The following is a 21,953-nucleotide window of genomic DNA, read 5'->3' as shown; positions in this document are numbered from 1 at the left end:
TCCATATTCCATGAAATCGCCCAGAGTACTTTGGCCGTGCAGCCATTGTCAGTACTCTTTTGGCCTGAGTCATAACTGAATTCATCTGCAGCTGAACATATTAATCACTAGGAAAGGATCCATTCTAGGCCAGTTGGCTGGCTGCTGTGGGTTGTGTGTATATGCTTTTCAGGTTCCTCTCTGGTCATCCCTTAGAGTACTTAGGCCAGATGTTTTTATTAGAAATATTGCAACAATACAGTCTCCTGTTTAAGTGTCTCCTGCTGTTAGACCTGGGATCCAGCCCAACACAATACTCTGAAGCATCCTGCATCCAAAGAAAAGTGAGGAATAAGCTGATTCACAGTTAGCAACCAAGGGATCCACATCAAATAATCCAATACTGCCTGAATAGGGAGAGGGGGTTTTCAGTTAGCTTGCCTAGGATGCAGTTAAACCCCTGTAAGGATGTGGCCAACCAGGCACTTTGATCAAGATACTTCAGTGAGAATACATACAACCTCACAAGATATACCAACGGCACCCTAGAGGCCTAGTGGTTCTTCCAGCTTTTTGATGCTTAAAAATATATATAGGAGAATGGGTTCTTCTGTTGCATGGGCAAAATTGCTAAGGATGGTTGCATATTTCTAGCATGATAGTTCTAAGCTACGTTCAGTTGAAAAGAAATGTTTTACCACCATGACCCTACATGCAAACCTGTGGCAGGAGCTAGAAGAAGGACTACCTTGGCAGTGACCAACAGTGCCAAGTGAGATCTGCTGATGTTATTCGCACACAGCCAGAAAGGAGACTCAAGATACACAGCATGGGATGTAAAGGTTATATTCATTATTATAGTGGGGTGGGAAAAGTGGAAGGACAGATCCTGAAGCTGAGGCTCCAATAGTATGGCCACCTCATGAGAAGAGAAGGCTCCCTGGACGGCAGAGGATGAGATGGTTGGACACTGTTCTCGAAGCTACCAGCATGAGTCTGGCCAAACTGCGGGAGGCAGTGAATGACAGGAGTGCCTGGTGTGCTCTGGTCCATGGGGTCATGAAGAGTTGGACATGGCTAAACGACTAAACAACAACAAAAGGAAAACTGGAAAAAAGCATTCACATCTGGCAAACGCTGCAATGCCAACCACTTTTTTTGTTTCATATAGTTCATAGGTAGATGAGTCGAAAAATCCTGGGACACAAATTTTCATGGCCCTATAGCGGCTATATGTGGCTCATGTGCCAGAAATAAAGTATTCAGCATTAACTCTGGAAACATATACTCAATTCTGACCAAACTAAGTCTCCTGGTGTACATTTTGCTCTAGGAGGTTAAGTTTGGTCAGAATCGAGTATATGTTTCCAGAGTTAATGCCGGGTGGGTGCTAAATGCATTACTTCTGGTAAATGAGCCACCACTGCTGCAAGAGGGTTGTGAAAATTAGTGTCCTGGGCTTTTTAGACTCACCTATCCATGTACTAGGGACGCAGGTGGCGCTGTGGGTTAAACCACAGAGCCTAGGGCTTGCTGATCAGAAGGTTGGCGGTTCGAATCCTTGCGACGGGGTGAGCTCCTGTTGCTCGGTCCCAGCTCTTGCCAACCTAGCAGTTCAAAAGCATGTCAAAGTGCAAGTAGATAAATAGGTACCGCTCCAAGCGGGAAGGTAAATGGTGTTTCCATGTGCTGCTCTGGTTCGCCAGAAGTGGCTTTGTCATGCTGGCCACATGACACGGAAGCTGTACGCCGGCTCCCTCGGCCAATATTGCGAGATGAACGCCGCAACCCCAGAGTCGGTCACGTCTGGACCTAATGGTCAGGGGTCCCTTTACCTTTACCCATGTACTATCTGAAACCAAAGGGGCTCAATAGTTTCCAGATGTGAAATATATTGGCATTCTTCTCAGCTCTCCTATTGCACTATATAGAACAACAAGATTTGCAGTCAGTTAAACTGTGAAAGTGTGGGGTGCTGGAATCTGGATAAGTCAGGTAGAGGCACATACTACCAGTCCCAAGCCCCACAGACAATTGGAAGCAGAATAATCCTTCCTTCACTAAGGGAACTATGGGGATATGTGTCAAGCATATGCAACAGCCGCCCCCCAATACTTCATCCAGCACAGGGTAAACATGCCAGGCTCCAAAAAAAGCACCTGCTAGGAATACACCAATCAATGGAAGGTGGTTGGAAATCCTTGAACAAGACTCCCATTGATAGGCCTCCTTAGTTGAAATCTAAGTGAACTAAGTGCTCTTAGTGAACTGAATTTTGCGGTGCAGTTCTCCAGCCAAGTAACGTGTAAAAAAATATGCTGCATTAAAATGCATGTATTGCTGAAAACAACACACAAACAAATGCATTCTGTACTTTTTGCAAAATGTGAATGGAATGCAAATTTGCCTATTCAGAGAATTTTGCACTAAAGTGCTGATGAGTTTTCATGAGGACTTTTTTAAAAAGTCAAACTGATGTCAAAATGTGGAGAAATGAACTGAAGATTTGAAAAAATGAGAAACTCAGAGAAACCAGCATGGACAGATGTACTCATCCCTACCCATCACATTCCTCAAATGATCCCCACCTTACACCGTTATGCTCCGTGTATCTTTTCCAGCTAAGAGTTTGGCCAGCCAAATAACATGCAGCTATTTCATTCGCTTACAGGCCCGCTGCCTAGGTTGTCTATCCGTTCAGGATACTATTAACCTTGTTCGTGCTAAGAGACCTGGAAGATTCATGGCCAAGCACAGATGGAAACGTGGAAGACCTAAAAATTCCACAGGGTATGACAGTACCTCCTAGCTCTCACCAAACACACCCAGAAATAGAATGCTTGAAATGGTATTAGACAATACTAGGTGAACAGGCAGGACTTCATGGGACAGAAGAGGGAGGCAATCTCAAAATATATGCCAGTTTAGACAGTTTCAGACTAATTGTACTTACCTTGTGGTTTTGAACATTTCACCTCTTTAAAAAGAAGCCCAAGCTAAAAGAATTGTTTTATTGGTTGCAAAGGAAAATTCACCCTCACATATGGAAACCATTAGAATTACGATATAGCATAAGTTTATTGTTACAAAAGTGGCCACGCTGCAGACTGAATGAGGTTTGTTTGTTTTTTAATTCGAGCAAAGAAAATTCTCAAGCACAGAAAGTCAAACTCGTTGGTCAGACATGCATCGCAATCCAGAGCATGCTTACTCAGTAGCAAGCCCCACTTTGTTCACTGGGGGTTACTTCTAGGGAGGGGTGAAGAGGATTGACGCCTAAGTGGGTTTACTTTAGGCCTGCAGCCTGTATTAGTTAAACGGGTGTTCTCTCTTTGCTTGTCTTGATCCTGAATGTCGTGCAGAGTGGGTGGGGTGAATGATTAATGCAAAACACTGTGTGCAGGAAGAAGGTGAGCAACACAAGGTTTTTGTGCAAACAAGACTGTATCATTAGGAAAAGTGATGTGATACACTTGAGGGGTGACATGTCGTTAGGCAGTTCCTTAATACATGGTCCTAAAATAAGCACCAGAGCTTTCTTGCAGGCAGTTGGCACAGTCTGGTTGTTGCAACTAATGCTGAAGAAATTTATTTTCATAGAATCATAGAACCTTAGAGTTGGAAGGGACCCAAGGGTCATCTAGACCAACCCTCCTTCAGAGAGCTGAACATGGTATGAAAGAGGAATCGTTGCTCATGGTGCCTACACTCACGCCTCTTTTGCCATGCATAAACAAGTTATGCAGGTTTTCCCAAAACCTACAAAACATGTCCGACAAGTTTCAAGGCAAAAGGTGTGTGATCCCTCTTCCAAATGACAACTGCCTTAAATCTCTTGTGTTTTGGCTAACATTCACTGGGTTATGCCCACTCTCTGGAAAGTATACACACATACATACATATATGTATGTCTACTAAAAAGACTAGAAACTTTTTTTAAACAAGTAAAGCTGAGATTTTTCAGAATTGCATGTGCACTGGAAGAGTTGGCACTAGAGGAAAAATTATGCACGCCTTTCTACAGAGGGGCCATATGCTCAGTTATGTTTTACGTGCAGAAAGTCCCAGGTTCATTCTCTGTAATCTCCAATTTAAAGGATCAGGTAGCTAATGATGGGAGAAATCTCTGCTAAGACCCTGAGGACCTACTGAGGCCTATTGAAATAAACTGTGGTTTGTACCGACAGATAGTCTACCCTAGTATAAGGCAGCTTCCTCTGTTCTGCATAATGTCTGTTTCTCTACTTTACAAGTAGTTGTAGGAAGAATGGCATGCAGAGGTGGATGGTGTTCGAAATGACTGGGAAGACACAAAACACATCTGCACAGACCTCAGCAAAATAATGTATGTCATTCCAATACACACATATCAACCCAGCATGCATAAGCTTCCTGCATTCATGATATATTCTGCTGAGGAAGGGAGAAGGAGAAAGTTTTGCAGAGAGTTGACACATCTCTTTGTGGCAAGAGAGTGGGAAGGATTGTTTCCCACCTCTCAGGACAAGAGTCAGCACCACTTTGCAGATTATGCAGAGAGAGAGAGCAATCTTGTGTTGCGTTCTTCCTGTTCTGCAGTTTCCTCAGATAAGAGTAGCTTTCAGAGCCCCCAAACTTTTTTCAGATAGTTCTTCTTGAGTCCCTGGCTCCTAGTACAAACAATGTGGTAGGGATGCAGGTGGCGCTGTGGTCTAAACCAATGAGCCTCTTGGGCTTGCCGATCAGAAGGTCGGCAGTTTGAATCCCCATGATGGGGTGAGCTCCTGTTGCTGTGTCCCAGCTCCTGCCAACCTAGCAGTTTGAAAGCACGCCAGTGCAAGTAGATAAATAGGTACCACTGCGGCGGGAAGGTAAATAGCGTTTCTGTGCACTCTGGCTTCTGTTGTGCCAGAAGTGGTTTAGTCATGCTGGCCACATGACCTGGAAAGCTGTCTGTGGACAAATGCCAGCTCCCTTGGCCTGGAAGCGAGATGAGCGCCGCAACCCCATAGTCCCCTTTGACTGGACTTAACCATCCAGGGGTCCTTTACCTTTAAGTACAGGAGCACTGAGCACTGATGATGATGGCATTACTTGTATCCCACCCATCTCACTGGCTTGCTCCAGCCACTCTGGGTGGCTCGAAAAGAGTTCCCCTGTGCTTCCTCCTGCATCTCTGACACAGAGGCACTATTTCATTTTCTAGGTGCCCCTTCCTTCCAGATCTATGCTGGTTCTCTAGCTGCCCCACTGGTCTCCATGTTTATAATATGCTGAGAGGGGAAGGTGCTTCCCATACAGCTGTGAGGCTCCAGAGAGGCAAGGTCCAGCTGCATCAGGCCTCTCTGACAGGTGCAGCCAGCTTCTGCCATCTAGATTTGGTTATCACTTTAAAGCTCATCAGCCCTGGCCATGATTCCCAATGTACAATTTATTCAATATGTATCTATTATTGAGCAAGATTTATATACTTCTTAATAAAAAAGTGGTTTATAAAACTGCTACAAAATACTCATTTTATAAATACAGTTGAACCTTGTGTTATGGACGGGATCCGTTCCGGAGGCCCATTCATAACATGGAACTGACATAAACTGAAGCGTACTTCCGGGTTGCCGCGGGACGCAAGACGAAAACATGCAACCTGAAGCGGACGCAACATGAGGTATGACTGTAACAAAAAAGCAATTTTAAAAACAGTAGACGTAGAATGATCAAAATTCAGATAAAATCAACAGTTTTAAATGTACATAATGAAATTACATGTCTAGGTTGCCTATATTAGATTTATACACATGCATACGTTATATCAGATACCGTAATTCAAAATAAACTCTGAGATTGTTGGGTGTTGTTTTTTTTAAAAGCAACAATAACACTGACAACCATTGACTAACACACACAAACACATTATACTAAGGGAAACTAGGTGGCATGTATTTGAGGCAAAAGGTCATATCCTGAAGTCAGCAAACTTTTTTTTTTTGGCCAGATGTAACAAGATTGGTCACACTGGCAAAAGGGTCATGTCAAACATTTTGGGCTCAGGAGCTTTAGCACTGGGTGTGGAAGCTGGCACCATTAACTCAGAAATTTCATCAGAAAACATGATGTTGTTTTATTAGCAAAAATTCTGCCACATTTCCCTAGTTTGTCAAATGTCATTTCCCCCCTCCTGTTAGAGACAAGCTTTACACATTACCGGCTACTCTATCAAATTACAAGAACAAATATATCAACTCAACATACTGTTCTCCCATATAATGAAAAATTGATTTCAAGTGAAGAATTGCATACAGGGCTAGAGCAGTAAATTGCCTCCTTAGTGGCTTTTTGCATTCCCCATGAACATAATTGAATGTCACTCATCCACATTTGCAGACATAGTCCCTTTGACATTACATGAAGGAAGAAACTTGCAGGGTGCAAGTTCAGGAATCCACTGTATGGCTTGTGGACTAGATGGAGCCTGTCCACACCTTAAGAAGCATTTCAGGGCAGAGGCATAGTAAGGCCAGGTGGTACCTGGTGCGGAATTTTTTTGTTACCTCCCCCTCCACTTTGACGGCTCAGGGTAGGCTTGGGAGTCACGGGTGGGCAGCATGCCAAATGTCACCCCCCTCAGCAATGACACTCGGGGCGGTCCGCATCCCCCCGCACCGCCTTCCTACGCCTCTGTTTCAGGGGTCTGCTTCCTTAGCTCTTCACAGTGGTTTAGAATAGATCTATTGATTAGAAGTAGCATCTCTGGAAAGTTGCTGCTGCAAAGGAATTTGAACTTCCTGAGCAACTAAAACATAGAATTACCAGCGGTTCACGGCAGGTCTTCTATCCTTTGACCAAACCTCCTTAAGTGCTTTCTTAAAAGGCTGATGTGGCTAAAATTAGACAGGGTCAGTAGGAGGGAGGTGTGGACTTCACAGAGAAGTCCCTTAAGTTTCCCTGCATAATTCAAGCACTGTGAAGAGGCAACACCAAAGCCTTTAATAAGCAATTACAAGGCCAAGAAAAAGGTGTTGCAGCAGGTGTGGTGCAACCAGAACCTGTCTTCTTCTCAATTACCTCCAATTTGCCCACCAGTGGTCCACAGAACAGTGTGATCAATGAAAGTATCATCACATATTATGTAGTCAAAGTTTCCTTAGCAGCTTTTCAGATCTCTGCCTTATACCAACTCAGCTGACTGCCACTGACTCTCCAGGGTTCCAGAAGGCATATTTCCCCACCCTGGCTGGAGATACCAGGGATGGAGCCTGGACCTTCTTCATACAACCCATCATCTCTATCACAGAGCTGCTGCTAAAATGGTGGTGAGGTGAAGTCCAATTCACACTTAAAGGCAAACCCACCTAATTTACGTTTACCAAAACAATACAGAAACTGAGATACAATTATCCCTTCCAAGTTGCACTTCTGTAGATTTTGCAGCTCAGTTCTCCTGCCAAGCAATGTGTGCATAAATGCGTATACCAGCGCCAAATGTGCATTAAAATGCCTATATTCATGACGATGCAACGTATTTGGGGAAATTGCCTAGTGAAATGTCTTTATTGGGCAAAATTGCACACAAAAAATGTGTGTCTTCGGATAAAGTAGCACAAGAATGTTCATCAAATGTGGAGAACTGAACTTAAGAATGGAAAAATGAGAGCCATAAAGGAACCCAAATTGACTAATGTGCCCAACTGTGTAGCTGCAACCTCTCAGTCAACATTAGTAGCCAGAGCTTCTGGCTTCTTCTGCATCCTACTTGGGCTCATGGTACCTCAGTTGCTTCTGTTAACTTTTTATTCTTCAGCTGAGATCCCATGGATTCTCAGGCAATTTAGCCCGCTGCTTTTTGCCCTGCACACACGTGTGTACGCACGGGGGGGGGGGGGACACACAGGCACAAATGCCAGGCAGATTGGGTCCTCTCTGCTAGGGTTGCCAGACTCAATAGAGGACATGACTTCTGTGCCTTTAATTGCCCTGCTCTCTTTTGAGTCTGGAAACCTTAAAGAGAAACCAGCAGACCCTTTGTTTAATTTCCAAGCAAAGGGCCTGCTGGTTTCTCTTCAAGGTTTCCAGACTCCAAAGAGAGCAGGGCAATTAAAGGCACAGAAGTCCTGTCCTCTATTGAGTCTGGCAACCCTATCCTCTGCTTAAAGTCTCCCAGAGGTCAACTCTTCTTCTTTAAATCGAGCCTGCCATTTACTCCCAGGTCCCCACGGTGTGCAAAGTCCAAGAACAGTCTTTCGAGTCTCCTTCAGTGAAGTAAGTGCTGGAACCTTAGCATACGCTTGGTAAGCCCCTGCACATGCATTTAGAGGTTGAAAACTAATAAATGGAAAGTTGAGAGCAGCAATCAGCACAGCCAGAGTTTGCCCCAAGGCAGCATCCTTGGCAAGAAGGCAGCAAGTGCTAAATGAAACACATTACCAGGCTCATAGGTAAGGAAGCCTATGTGCAGTGCTCCCCTCCACGCAAAACATAAAGGATAAAAAAATAGGATGTGTTCCAGATTTGCCCTATTAGTGTTAGCCGGACCCCTTTTTTTGAAAAATAAAAATGGTGCATTGCTGAATGCTATCCCAAGTGTGTGTGTACACACATACACTTACAATAAAACAGAGGGTAAAAAGTAAATTTTACTAAAAAAAAATTATACAGAAAAAAAAGATTGGACACCAGTCAGACTGGCAAAAATTTACCCCCCCCTTTCCCCTTAAATTAAAGGGTTGTGGAAAACTTGGAAGAGAGTATTCTCTATTATATCTGCAATTACAAGCCAACCTCTTTTTCCAAATCCTGCCTTAGCACTACTGTATTTGGACATAGACCTGGGCTCCACCACCCTGCACCACCGTGAACTAGCAGCACAATTAGTGATAGCTCAACATGGATGAACCAGACTGAAATACTCCTCAATATATGGGAAAATAATATCTGGGATACAGCAATGTCTGGGGGTCTCACCAGACACAGGAGGGCAATTAAAGGCATAACGATAAGGGACACCTTCCGAGAAACATGGGCCCCTTTCTTTAGCTATGTTATCGACCTAAATCAAGACCTTGTTAAACCTACTGCTCAATCATCTCAGTGAAGAGGTTACATTCAGAAATATGTTTGAACATTGAAGCTCATGTCTAAGGTCAATGCATAGCCCAAATACCATTAGCTGTACTGCTGGATAAGTGTTTAATAGTTCTTGCATAATAAAAATAGTTTTTAAAAAATGTTTTGAATATATACCTTTTCAATGAATATGAGAAGGAAAAGGAAAAGCTTGACACACAATGTTGTTCACATTTGGGCTCTCTCTTTTTTTATTGGATAGCTTTTGCTAATCGCTAACACTTTCAGCAGGGTTCCTGCTTTGTGGAAGTGAGTGTGAATTCCCCTAAATGAGAATGTCTATGAACTCAACACCTGCTAGAAATGCCAGAATCTGCAAATGAAAGCAAATGCTTGTTGTTATTCGATTAGGATATGAAATAGTTAGAACTGTAATGCATCCTCCAGATAGTTTGGTTAGAGTAGATGGGGTTACTCCAAGGTAAGTGGGCTTTATACTTTCAACATTCTCTATTTTACTTTACTTTATTTTTTTAAAAAAAATCTTGGCAACAAAGGCCCTCTTAACTGTATCCTGAAACACTTTTGAATTGATAACCTCAAAATGAATGTGCCTCGGCCAGATTGATGTAATTCATTCTGCTTTGAATGGAATAAAATAGTTGAAATCTGGTTCTGTAAAGTGATAGCATGCTGTTAGGACATACTGAAAAGATAAAGCCATTCTTTCTAATGAACTCTTTTAAGTGAAATTGATCTAGAGGACAAAAATATTCAAGTTGCTGGCTGACCTTTCCCATCCTATAGACGAGGATGTGCATAATGTATTATTCTGCCGGGTATGCATTTCTTATTACACAGTAATAGGGGGCCTCGGTGCTTTACATGTGACCATTAGAAAGATAAGAACATAACCCAGCCTTCATAATGTAATTGAGTGCTTCAAAAATATCTCTAATGATTAATATACCAGACATTATGCAATGCCCCTGCAAGGTAATTTTGGCTTGACACAGAATAATGAATGTTATAGAACTTCGGTAGCGTAAAAGACATTAGGCCCCCAGGCTGCCATAGCCAGTCACGAGCCAATCACAATACACAATGCGGGTGTAGAAAGCTACCTCATTAATATCAGCGAGACTCCAGTTTGTTTACGTAAAGCCACCCAAAGAAAACCCTGTGCTCACGTAATACAAATATTACTTCGGCCAACATTCAGAAGTCCAGGCTTCAACTTTTACTCCTGCTGTTTTAAAGTTCTACTGTCCCTGGACCTTCGTACTAGAGTGAAGTCAACACATCAGAGATATCCAGTCTCTATTTGGCAATCGGGTGGGATGAACATGAGTGCAAAGTAATGCTGCTTCTGGGAGATCTATTTTGCATTCATACTTGAGGTCAAACTGATCATTCTACATGTCTTGTGTGTGTGTGCATAAATATTCACTCGCCTGAAAATGCACATGTTACGCTCAGCATTGCGAAGACATCGAAACAGCCTTCCCAAGGCAAGTGTTCATCTCCTAACCGTAATGAGTGATATCCAACTTATTTACTTAAGTCTACGGATATTAATAGATCTGCTCTGAGTAGGACTAACATTGGCTAACACACAATGTCTACAACAACTACTACCATCCATCAGCACACTGCTTTGCCTTGGGTCATAACACTGATCCACACAGCATGGCATTCTCTGTGTTTCAGCCAAGGAAGCGAAAGAACTACACAACTTTTAGAAGACATCTGAAGGCAGCCCTGCATCAGGAAGTTTTATTATATTTTATATGTGCTGGAAGCAAATCAGATTGGCTGGGGAAACCCAGCCAGATGGTCAGAGTATAGATAATAAAAATATTATAAATAATTGTCATCTTCAGCAGCGTCCTCTTGGTTAAGGTCCTAGTTCTAAATCCAATGGCTGAAGCGATAAACTGAAGTGCTGAAGCCTCGAATGGGAACTATTCGTGTTAACTCATCGTCCGTTGAGTAGCTCTGGAAACAGCTCTGTCCTATTGTCAAAGAAAGGGGGTGGAGGCAAAACAATTCAGCCCTAAAAGATTTTCAACTTCAAGTGCTATAACTTTAAGTGCTCATAACAGCCTCCATCCTATTCTAGCAAATTCGTCATCTTACTCTGAGGACCACAGTGTCATCTGCATGTTTGTCATAGGCAAATACTCTTCTCTCTCTCTCTCTCTCTCTCTCTCTCTCTCTCTCTCTCTCTCTCTCTCTCTCTCTCTCTCGGAAACACAATGTCTTTACAAAGTATTCAGTTTTTGAGTGGCTCTTTTTTCAGAATACTGTACACATTTCATTAGTTGCAAATTGCTGGAGGTCCCCTGCTCCCCAATCACCACCCCGGGATATATATTTTTACTCTTTCTGGGCTCTCTTTGCCAAAATCATACCAGATGGTAACCCTGTCTGCATATTGAAAGTACCATCTACATGATAAATAAGATCCCCATGCCCACATCTGTATTTCACAGTCTACATCTGGAAATAGCTATCACACTGTTGATAGCTTGCATATTCATCACTGAAATCAGATTCCGAGGCACCCCTTCTGATTCATGCTTTTGACCCAAGTCTAGGGAGACCATTTGTTTAAAGCAGACATTTTATAATACCTGAGAAAACATAATAAATCTTTGGCTGTGTAATAGTAAGCAGGGTTGTTGGGTCTTGGTGTGTATATGTGTGTGTTTACTTTTAGTCCCACACATTATTTGTAAGACATTTTAATATCAGCATTTTCTGGCTTATTGTCTTCTAGTCTCTTTTGCCATTTTTTGATGTTTTTTTATCTTTTGCTCTGTGACTTGACTTCCTTCCCTGCTTTCCCCTCTTCCTTAAATAACACCCAAGGATATAAACGGAGATATAGATAGAAGCACAAAGAAAAGCACACAAGGGTTAAACCCTAACGAATGGGGATCTTGACTCCCAAAGGCATCCTTTCAAAAGCATAACTATCTTGGGGACTTCGGGACAAGGTCACTTTTGTGTGTTTCTGATATAGGCATTGATTGCTGACTTCTCATTTGACCTTTTGTTATACATGCAATCTGCCATGCTATCTTGGTTAGCTTGCTGCAAATTCAGAAATGAAATAAAAATATGAAACAGAGAAGATACAAGTTTTGAAGCCATGAAAAATAATAAGTTTAAAACCTTTTAAAACCAACCAAATTTGGGCTCTAAATCCCAGCGAACACAGGAAAGGAGCAGATGAGATATTTGCCTGTATCCAAGTCTCACACAGCCTAATTGGAAGCTGTCTTACTCATAAGTAGGTGCTATTGATTTCAATGAGAAACAGAAGAAATCATCTGCAATTGCAGCCTTAGTATTCCTCAATGTTATTCTCTGGCTTTACATTTTGTTGCACCTGCTACTGTTATCATTTGTGTGTGTGTATATCTATGCAAAAAGAGAGAGAGAGAGAAAGATACACATATCTTGATAAAAGTGTTATGTCAGTGCTAAATGACTCCCAGGGGCAGCAAAAGAAAAGAAAAGAGACCACTGTTGCAAAAAAAAAGCAAGCACTGATAGTGATGATTTAATTTATATATCACTTGCTTTCCAAAATGGCTTCTAAATAGTTTTAATGAAGGATTTAAGAGATGCTTTAAAAATGACTAATGAATAGAACCTAAAAGCTTGAGGCATGTTCAGCAACGTGTACAAGACTAACCAAAACATCAGAAAACGTTGCTAAATTTCAGAGGGTAAAATGGTCTCTACAGAATCAATTTTGGCACCTTTCAGGGTCATGCTCAGCAGAAGGACAGGCTAAAGGGGTCATAGATATGAACCTATAAGGCAATGTTTATGTTCTCCTTGAGTGATTACAGACCTTTCTTCACAGGACACATTTAACTGAATGCAGGTCTAGTTCTTTGTAGCATCAGGAAAGACACCGAGGTTATTCTTAATGCACCCACCTACCAACTGGAAATGCAAGAACATGGAAGTTGGATGTGGAAGTGGTCTTCACCTCATGGGTGGAGCAACTGATGACTAGCTCAATCCATCTGATTGTATGTGTACTTTGGTATAAATAGTAGTTTGCATCTATGCATTATTAACTTTCTAGATTATACTGCAGTACAACTGATTAGTAAAGTTATTATTCAGAGAGTTATATTTCTTGAGGTTACAGATGTAAGGTGATGGAAAATATGGTTGATTTTAGCATGAGGTATTTCCAATTGAAAAAGCCCTTTGAAATACCTGATAACTAAAGAGTGAGACTAAACACTTCCAATAAGTTTACAGTCTAACCATGGTCAAGGGCAAGTTACATCAAAAACCAAGAATGAGAGAACTCAGTAGGATAATGAGCTAATGCAATTTAAATTCGGTTCAGATATTGTAAAGGGAAGAAAGAAAGGAGTTGAGTCATTGATAGGTTTTCTGAACTCGTGGGCCTTAAGAGTCATTTCAAGGATAAGAAATGGGGGAGACAGCATTTGCACATGGGAAGCATAGCTGCCAAGTTTTCCCTTTTCTCGCGAGGAAGCCTATTCAGCATAAGGGAAAATCCCTTTAAAAAGGGGATAACTTGGCAGCTATGATGGGAAGATGATCTCAGGCCCTGGAAGAAACAAGTGAATGAGGATGGAGGGTCCCAAAGAGCAGAAATCTTAAGGAGGAACATAATAAGCCTAAGAAATAAGAGAGAAATGAGAGTTTAGAAGGGAGAACTGCATAAAGCTTTGAAGTCACGGACAAGGAGTCTCTGTTAAATATGAAAGAAGGTAGTATAGACATCAAGAAGCACAATACGGTCTGAAGTATTAGTATTAGGCTGCAGTCCTAACCGCATTCCATTCAATAGGACTTACTTCTGAGTAGATATAGTTAGGACTTTGTATGTGCCTACGTGTGTGTGTTTTCTGGGAGGTTTCTTGGGAGTGTCAGGGAGTAGAGTTCACAATTTAAATCACTGTAGATCTCTGGTGCTTTATTGTTTTCATTATCTTTCGGCATTTTATATACTCTGTATCAGTGGTTGGAGAACTGGAGGCAGGGGCTAAGGAAGAGGGAAAATGTGGTGTGTGTTCTATAATTATGGAAATTTCTCAACAACATGTTAATTAGAACGCAGAAGGAGAAAGTGTGGAACTCCTTGAAAAAGGAGGTAAAACCAAACTACACTGCAACTAAGTGCTGCTTCTTCTTCTTCTTCTTCTTCTTCTTCTTCTTCTTCTTCTTCTTCTTCTTCTTCTTCTTCTTCTTCTTCTGCGATCACTCGTATCCGAGTAAGATTGTCTTCCATAAACACGGTTTTAACAATGAGTCCATAAGTGACTGTGGAGGCCAATTCTGGATCCGCACGTCCTTCCACAGTGGGGACATTCGTTTCCGGGCGGGAGTTGATCACGGTGTGGATTTGCCAAGCGTGCCTTCCTCTTAGCACGTTTCTCCCTTGTGTCCTGTGCTCTGAAGTATACCAAACTCTGCTGGGCTGTAACCATGAGATATTATTGTTGAAGAATTAGCTCAGGAATATTGTCGTTGAGCTAAGTGGGACTACCTCAAGATTTCTGGTGCTAGGAGAAGAGCAGCTAGTTGATTTTGCATATGATGTGGCCACAGAACAAGTGCCAATAACCTTTTGCCTGGCAGATGCATCTGAACTACAATTCCCATCAGCCCCAACGAGCAAAGCCAATGCCTAGGGGTGATGGAAGTTGTAGTTCCCCACACCTTCAATGGCAGACAGCCTGTCGAGGTCTGCAAACATAAATAAACTCTTCTTGCAGCATCACGACAAGAGCAATTGAATTCTTCTGTGATTGTTTGTGACACTCCGCCATTATAGCAATTGAGTTTCACTGTGCAGGTGGCTGAGGCAAACCGATAATAGCAGCTGCATCCAGCAGTGCCGAGAAGAACATAAATCCTACCTTGCGGCTGCTATTATTGCTTTAATTGTTTAGGTATTATACATAGTGGCAATGCACCTCACCGCCCACCCCAACACACCATATAGCTGTCCTTGCATGATCTCAGAGCAAGCATGACAATGTTGTTCGGTGTGCTATTGGCTGACAACAACTAACAGAAACACATGCTGTTACCTGTGTATGCAAAGATATTCCCATTCAAGAGTATGTTGTCTTCTCTGGGTTGCTGTGAACTCCGCTATGTCACTTTCATCTCTTTGGATACTGCAGGCAGCTCAGATCTCCCAGCTCTTCTTTGCATCCATTCATTCCCTTGGATGTTCTATCTTCTTCAAACAACCAGGAAGACTTTGATATTTTCTCAGCCGTACTGAACATCCTCACTCAAAATCCCTCCACTGCTCTGGCCACTTAGCATAGCTGCAGTGGGCAAAGGGTGTTGTGTAAAGCCTTTATCACATCATCTTGAAAATATCAAAGAAGAAAGCCATAGAAGCCTGCTGAGCATAACAGCGACAACAAATTAAATTTAAAAAATGGGGAAAGCTGTTGTGTCTGCACCTCATTATAATGCCTGTCAGGTGTCCTGGGTACTTGTGAGGTGTTTAGCTGATACGCTAAAATGGAAGGGCTGGTGCTGCAGTCAGAAATACTTGAATGGGAGTGGAATGGACAGGCTACCATAGTTTGTGACCTGTTAAGTGAATGTGTAGGCCAAATTCAGATTTCCCATTCCTACATGGGCACATGAGGAGGTGGGCAAAGAGAGCAGGTGTGTGTTTACTCCTGTTGACACCTTGGATCACATTGGCCGGAACTCACTGGAGCTCAGTTCCGGCACCTCTCAGGTGGGCACATTACCGTTATAAGAGAACAAGGGAGATGCTCGTGGTGAATTCTGACACCTCTTTTTCTGGAAAAATATACTGGGTTCGATTGGATGATACCCAGTGCTAACAATAACAAACTAAATTTGGAGCATGACACAAATCTGAAGAAAGAAGCTAAAGAAAGTTTTCCCACTTCTGCCAATGGAATTAGCACTGTGTAGGCACAAAACCTCTTCCTTCAGTTTACATTGGTTGGTTTTAAAAGTTGCAGGGTTTCCCCAAGACTTGTGTGCTATAAACCAAAGCCCTTCTTACCCAAAGTCAAATGCCTCTTCTTCAAGTCAATTCGAAAACAACATGTTGCTAAGATTTCCAAAGTGCTTTCTTTTCCTGTGTAAATATAGTTTTATCAATATAAATGACTGTTTATCGCCAGCTGTTTAAAATATCTATGATTTTGTAGGATGAGAATTGCTAACCCCCTGCCATTTCCCATTTAAATGAATTGGGGAAAACACTGGGTAAATTGCTGCCTGTGATGTACAAACACAAGTGAGTCAAGTGCTCATAATTGTGGGAGTCATTTTAGATCATTCTAATTTAGGTTTCTTTCCAGAAGTTCAATTTCCAGTAGCATCAGCTTAACCGTCACCCTGATCTATGGCTCATTCACAAAGCTAATGGAATTATCAGGGAGGAATTCATAGCAGTGGTTCGTGGCCTTCTGAGCACACCTTAAGAACTTAAGAGGTGCTATTTGCCGGTGTCTAGAGGCATAAATGGATGCCCACTAGCCTACACTGACTGCTGTAGAAACTCAGGTACCAAGAAACCTTTATACGCATTTATAGCACAATCTAAGGCATGTTTGCTCAGAAGTGAGTTTCACAGTGTTCAATGGGATTTTCTTCCTCATAAGTGTGTCCATAAGGTGGCAGCTTTAAATTGCCAGCCACTACAGCAAATAAGGTGAGTCATTGCCACTGTAGGGCTTGCAGGGTGAGAGGGTAGCAGTCTGTTTACCTCTTGTATGATTTCTGGATCCCAGCTAGACCTCCCAACTGCTTATGTGTGCATTTAAGCAGCCTACGAAAGCAGAGTCTATGCAACAGACACAAGTAACTAAACCTCCAGTCACAGAGACATGATTCAAAAAGATTATAAGCATCTAACCTCCCCACTATAACTTCATACCACCCAAAGAGATAATATGCTTGCTCTTCAAATTGTTTACCTTTCTATCAAATTTTATTCATACTCCTTTGCCTTGGTTTCATTTAGCATTTATTGTTACAAGTGAGACCCACAAGAAAATGTGGCCATACACAGTGTTCCGCTTCAGGATTCTCAGTGCCACTCTCTACATCAGACCCTCCAAGTGCCCCCTTTTCCAGGGACGTCCCTGATTTAGAGATGCCATCCCGGTTTCTGATTTGGTCTTGGAATGTCCCCCTTTTCCGTAGGGTGCCCTTATAGTCATTGGAGAAATGTTGGAGGGTGTGGAGTTATCTGACCCCTGAGCCGTCCAAAGGCAATCCTGTATAGGGAAGTTTATTTAAAAAAAATGTTTAATGTTTTCTTATGTTTTTCTATATGTTGAAAGCTGCCCAGAATGGCTGGGGCAACCCAGTAATATATGTGGGGTATATAAATAGATGCAGGCGGCGCTGTGGGTTAAATCACTGAGCCTAGGGCAGGGGTCCCCAGACTACGGCCCGGGGGCCGGATGCGGCCCAATTAGCCTGCCAATCCGGCCCGCGACGACCCACGCCGCACGCCGCCGCACGCTCTTATGGCGCGCAGCGCGGCAGCGCTCTTCCGGGTTGGGAAAAAGCGCCGAAAATCCTTTCTGCGCATGCGTATGGGCCTCTCCCAACCCGGAAGAAGTCATTTCTGGTGCACTTCCAGGTCGGGGGAGGCCCACGCGCATGCGCACAACGGATTTTCAGCGCTTTTTACACCCGGGAAGCGCGCCATCGCGCGAGTAAGCGCCCGTGCGCATGCGCACGGGCGCGCACTCCCCCGCCCCCCCGCCCACAGCGATCGGCGCGGTGGGAACCGGCCCAAATGCCAGTAAGTCTGGGGACCCCTGGCCTAGGGCTTGGCAATCAGAAGGTCGGCGGTTCAATTCCCCGCAACGGGGTGAACTCCCGTTGCTCAGTCCCTGCTCCTGCCAACCTAGCAGTTCGAAAGCATGAAGTGCAAGTAGATAAATAGGTACTGCTTCAGTGGGAAGGTAAATGGTGAAGCTGCGTCTTCACTGGGTTGTCTAGGGGCATTATTACTATTTTTGAGAAGCTTGCGTTTCCCCAAGCATGTTGCTATCTTCCTTGCTGTCTTAGCTGCTGACTAGGAGTGGCCGCCTAGACCATATAACACCAGTCCTGAAAGACCTACATTGGTTCCCAGTATGTTTCCAAGCAGAATTCAAAGTGTTGGTGCTGACCTTTAAAGCTCTAAACGGCCTTGGTCCTCCTGAAGGAGCATCTACACCTCCATCATCCAGCCCTGAAACTGAGTTTCATCATTGAGGGCCTTCAAGTGAAGCTACAGGGAACCAGGCAGCGGGCCTTCTTGGTAATCGCACCCTCCCAGTGGAACACCCCCCCACCAGATGTCAAGGAAATAAACAACTATCTGACTTTTAGAAGACATCTGAAGGCAGCCCTGTTTAGGGAAGTTTTTAAGGATTGATGTTTTGTCACTTATTATTATTATTATTATTATTATTATTATTATTATTATTATTATTATTAGGAGCCGCCCAGAGTGGCTGAGGAAACCCAGCCAGATGGGCGGGGTATAAAAGATTTGTTGTTGTTGTTGTTGTTTGTTGTTATTACAGCATGCCTATGTGAGGGAATGGGTTTCCATGCGAAGACCCACCAAAAAGCTGAGGCCCAACACAGTGTTTTAGAAACACTGTGGCAGATGATGAATAAACGACTGGTAGGAAGCAGCAAAAAAAGAAAACGAAGCAGGCAGTTACTTAAGGCGCAGCACAGATTGTAGGGGATAGCAAGGCATCTCCAATCTCCCCTGCAAGGAGATATTTTCTGTGACCCACGATATTTCGAACTTTGCCCCCTTCCACACAGCCTGACATGGGGCTGGTACCAAATACATGCTATCCAGCTTCTCTATCAAAGCAGCGCTATTTCCACAGTGTCAGTCACTGTAATCTCTAGTCACCGAATGCCTGCTAGAGGAGCAGAAAATAAGTGGCGTTTTCAGATACGGTAAAAAGTCCAAGACTTTTCTATTCCACACTTCATTCCCCTCATTCCTGTAGGGACCGCAGATACAGAACAGAGGTCATCTGTACAGCACTCCTTGTCAAATCAAAGTTCATTGGCCTCAAGTTCCCCACCAGAAGCCATCCCATTAAAGCCACACTTCCAGCAGAAATACCAGTAAATAACATTTTACTCTAGAAGGCGGCATATCTCAATAACATGTAAGTGAAAGTGAAGAAAGAAAAAAGAGAGATACCATAGTTACATCCCATGGCTGATGCTAGAGACACAACTTCTGATATCCTGGCGGTTGAACCAAATTAAGAGTGCCGCCAACAACACCATTTTCTGGGAGTTCTGAAAATTGCGAGTATACAGATTCTATAGGGTAAAGGATTAATTGAAATAGGATATTGGTAACCGCATTGGAAGCCAGCAGCCAACCTCTGTGAAAGCCATTTTCTAGATTTGCAGCTGAGTGTGTTTTTATTCCATTCCATTTATGAATCACGTCCTGTGAAATTGCTCAAAGCAATTTAACAATAAAAACACATGTAAAACAATTTCATATATAAAAACCAATTAAAACAATTTCATATACTGAATCCATTTTGAATCCAATGCAGGTATGGACTGATATAATATATATATATATATATATATATATATATATATATATATATATATATATATATATATATATATATGTCCGCTTAAAAAGTTTGTTGAAAAGATAAAGTTTTAAGAAGAAAAAGAGTAGGTATTCAATAGGCGCTGAAGAGATAATAGAAATGGCACCTGTCTGATGTATAATATATGCATAAAATCTCAATAAATTATGCAGTCTTTACTAAAACTCTTTTTGTTGATCTGTCCCCGCCTTGTAGGTTCCACTTGAGGAACGCACAAAACTACTTTGAGTTTTCCTTTTGGCAACTTTCTTTTTTCTTTTTCTTCACTTTTGTTAACTTTCTGACTAGAAATGTGCATCATGTCCTCCATTTTCTGCTTCTTCTTCCCCATGCTCTCCGATAACCACAGGAAGTCAATGGAGATATTATTGCTTTTGCAAATGAGTTCTGTGCAGCTGGGATTCTTCTCCCTCTCCCCAATGTGCAAAATATAATTTCCCAAACCAGTGTGCAATTTAGTGATGTGCCGGCACATGAGTCTTCTGTTAAATTTTTTGCACATGCATGGGCAACATTGCTGACTGCACAGATATCCACTCGGTTTTGCAGCTCATGTTTTGAAGCCTGAACATATGCAGAATTTGAAAAAGGGAAAGTCTCCGCAGCTTCAACCTAAAATGTACACTGTGCCTGTGTTGTCCATATACGTGTCAGTCCAGCCTGTCGTGTAGTTGTGGGTGGGAATGTACATACCGATGAGAATACTGCAGCAGTGATATACATTTGCACTCAGATGCACGTTCAAATAATACTCTTTGACATTTCAACCCTCTGCCTAGTGCACACAATAATTTGATCATCCAAATGCTGCTGTTGTGTTTTCCCTGGTGCTAAAAATATTGGGCAGAGTCAGAGAGGGCTATTGGCTGCACTAGTGGAACAACAGTATCTATGCCCAGTGCTTGTCCAGTGCACACTTGTGCATTATTACCATAGAGTTTGGGGAAAGATACGAAGGAACTCAAAGCAGAGGTGCATGTGCACAAATTGCAAATTTCAGAACTTTTCCTACTTAAACTGAAATTCGCACAAGCCTGTTGGGGCTGACGGGATAGTCCAAAACATCAGGAGGGCTGCTCTGCACAATATCTTTCTTTCATGTTCAGGTGCCCAAGCTATGGAAATATATTTGCTTCTGATGGAGGAGCCATAGTAAGGGTACATTTACATTGCAAAGAATCAGTTATATATACCACTTTGAGTGGCATTCCCCCAAAGCATTAAGGGAACTGAAATCTAGAGACAGGTCCTAAGAATTCTCTGTTGGCATCCTTAGCCTCCCCCACAGAACTATTAATCCTCAGAGTTCTCTGGAGTAAATGAATTATTTTTAGGATGCAATTCTATATCCATTTAAAAGGTAAAGGGACCCCTGACCATTAGGTCCAGTCGTGACCGACTCTAGGGTTGCAGTGCTCATCTCGCATTATTGGTCGAGGGAGCCGGCGTACAGCTTCGAGGTCATGTGGCCAGCATTACAAAGCCGCTTCTAGTGAACCAGAGCAGCACATGGAAACGCTGTTTACCTTCCCGCTAGAGCGGTACCTATTTATCTACTTGCACTTTGACGTGCTTTCTAACTGCTAGGTTGGCAGGAGCTGGGACCGAGCAACAGGAGCTCACCCGACCATGGGGATTCGAACTGCCGACCTTCTGATCAGCAAGCCCTAGTCTCTGTGGTTTAACCCACAGCGCCACCCACATCCCATTTACCAGGGTGTAAATCCCACTGGACTTCATGATACAGTCATACCTTGGTTCTGGAATGCCTTACGACTCAAATGCCTTACGGTTCCCAAATGCCGCAAACCCGGAAGTGAGTGTTCTGGTTTGCGAACTTTTTTTGGAAACCGGATGTCCGACACAGCTTCTGCAGCTTTCGATTGAGTGCAGGAATCTCCTGCAGCCAATCGGAAGCTGCACCTTTGCTTTCAAATGTTTTCAGAAGTCGAACGGACTTCTGGAACGGATTCCATTCAAGAACCAAGGTATGACCATACTTACTTCTGAGTAGGCATAAATAGACATACGCTGTTGAGGCTACCTATGCCCTAAATTAGGAGTGATCAACAAGTTGCAATCCAAATGTTGTGGATTACAATTCCCATCATTCCTGAGCATTGGCCATGCTGCCTTGGGTGGAGAGAAGGAGTAGTCCTTAACACCAGGAGGACATGATGTTGCCTACCTCTGCTCTCAATGTTTACATCAAGCAATGGCTCATCTGTATCCACACCTCCAGTTTCCATAGAA

This window comes from Zootoca vivipara, chromosome 7, assembly GCF_963506605.1.
Source record: "Zootoca vivipara chromosome 7, rZooViv1.1, whole genome shotgun sequence".
In the NCBI taxonomy this organism is placed as follows: Eukaryota; Metazoa; Chordata; class Lepidosauria; order Squamata; family Lacertidae; genus Zootoca; species Zootoca vivipara.
Note: the sequence above shows the minus strand (reverse complement) of the source record.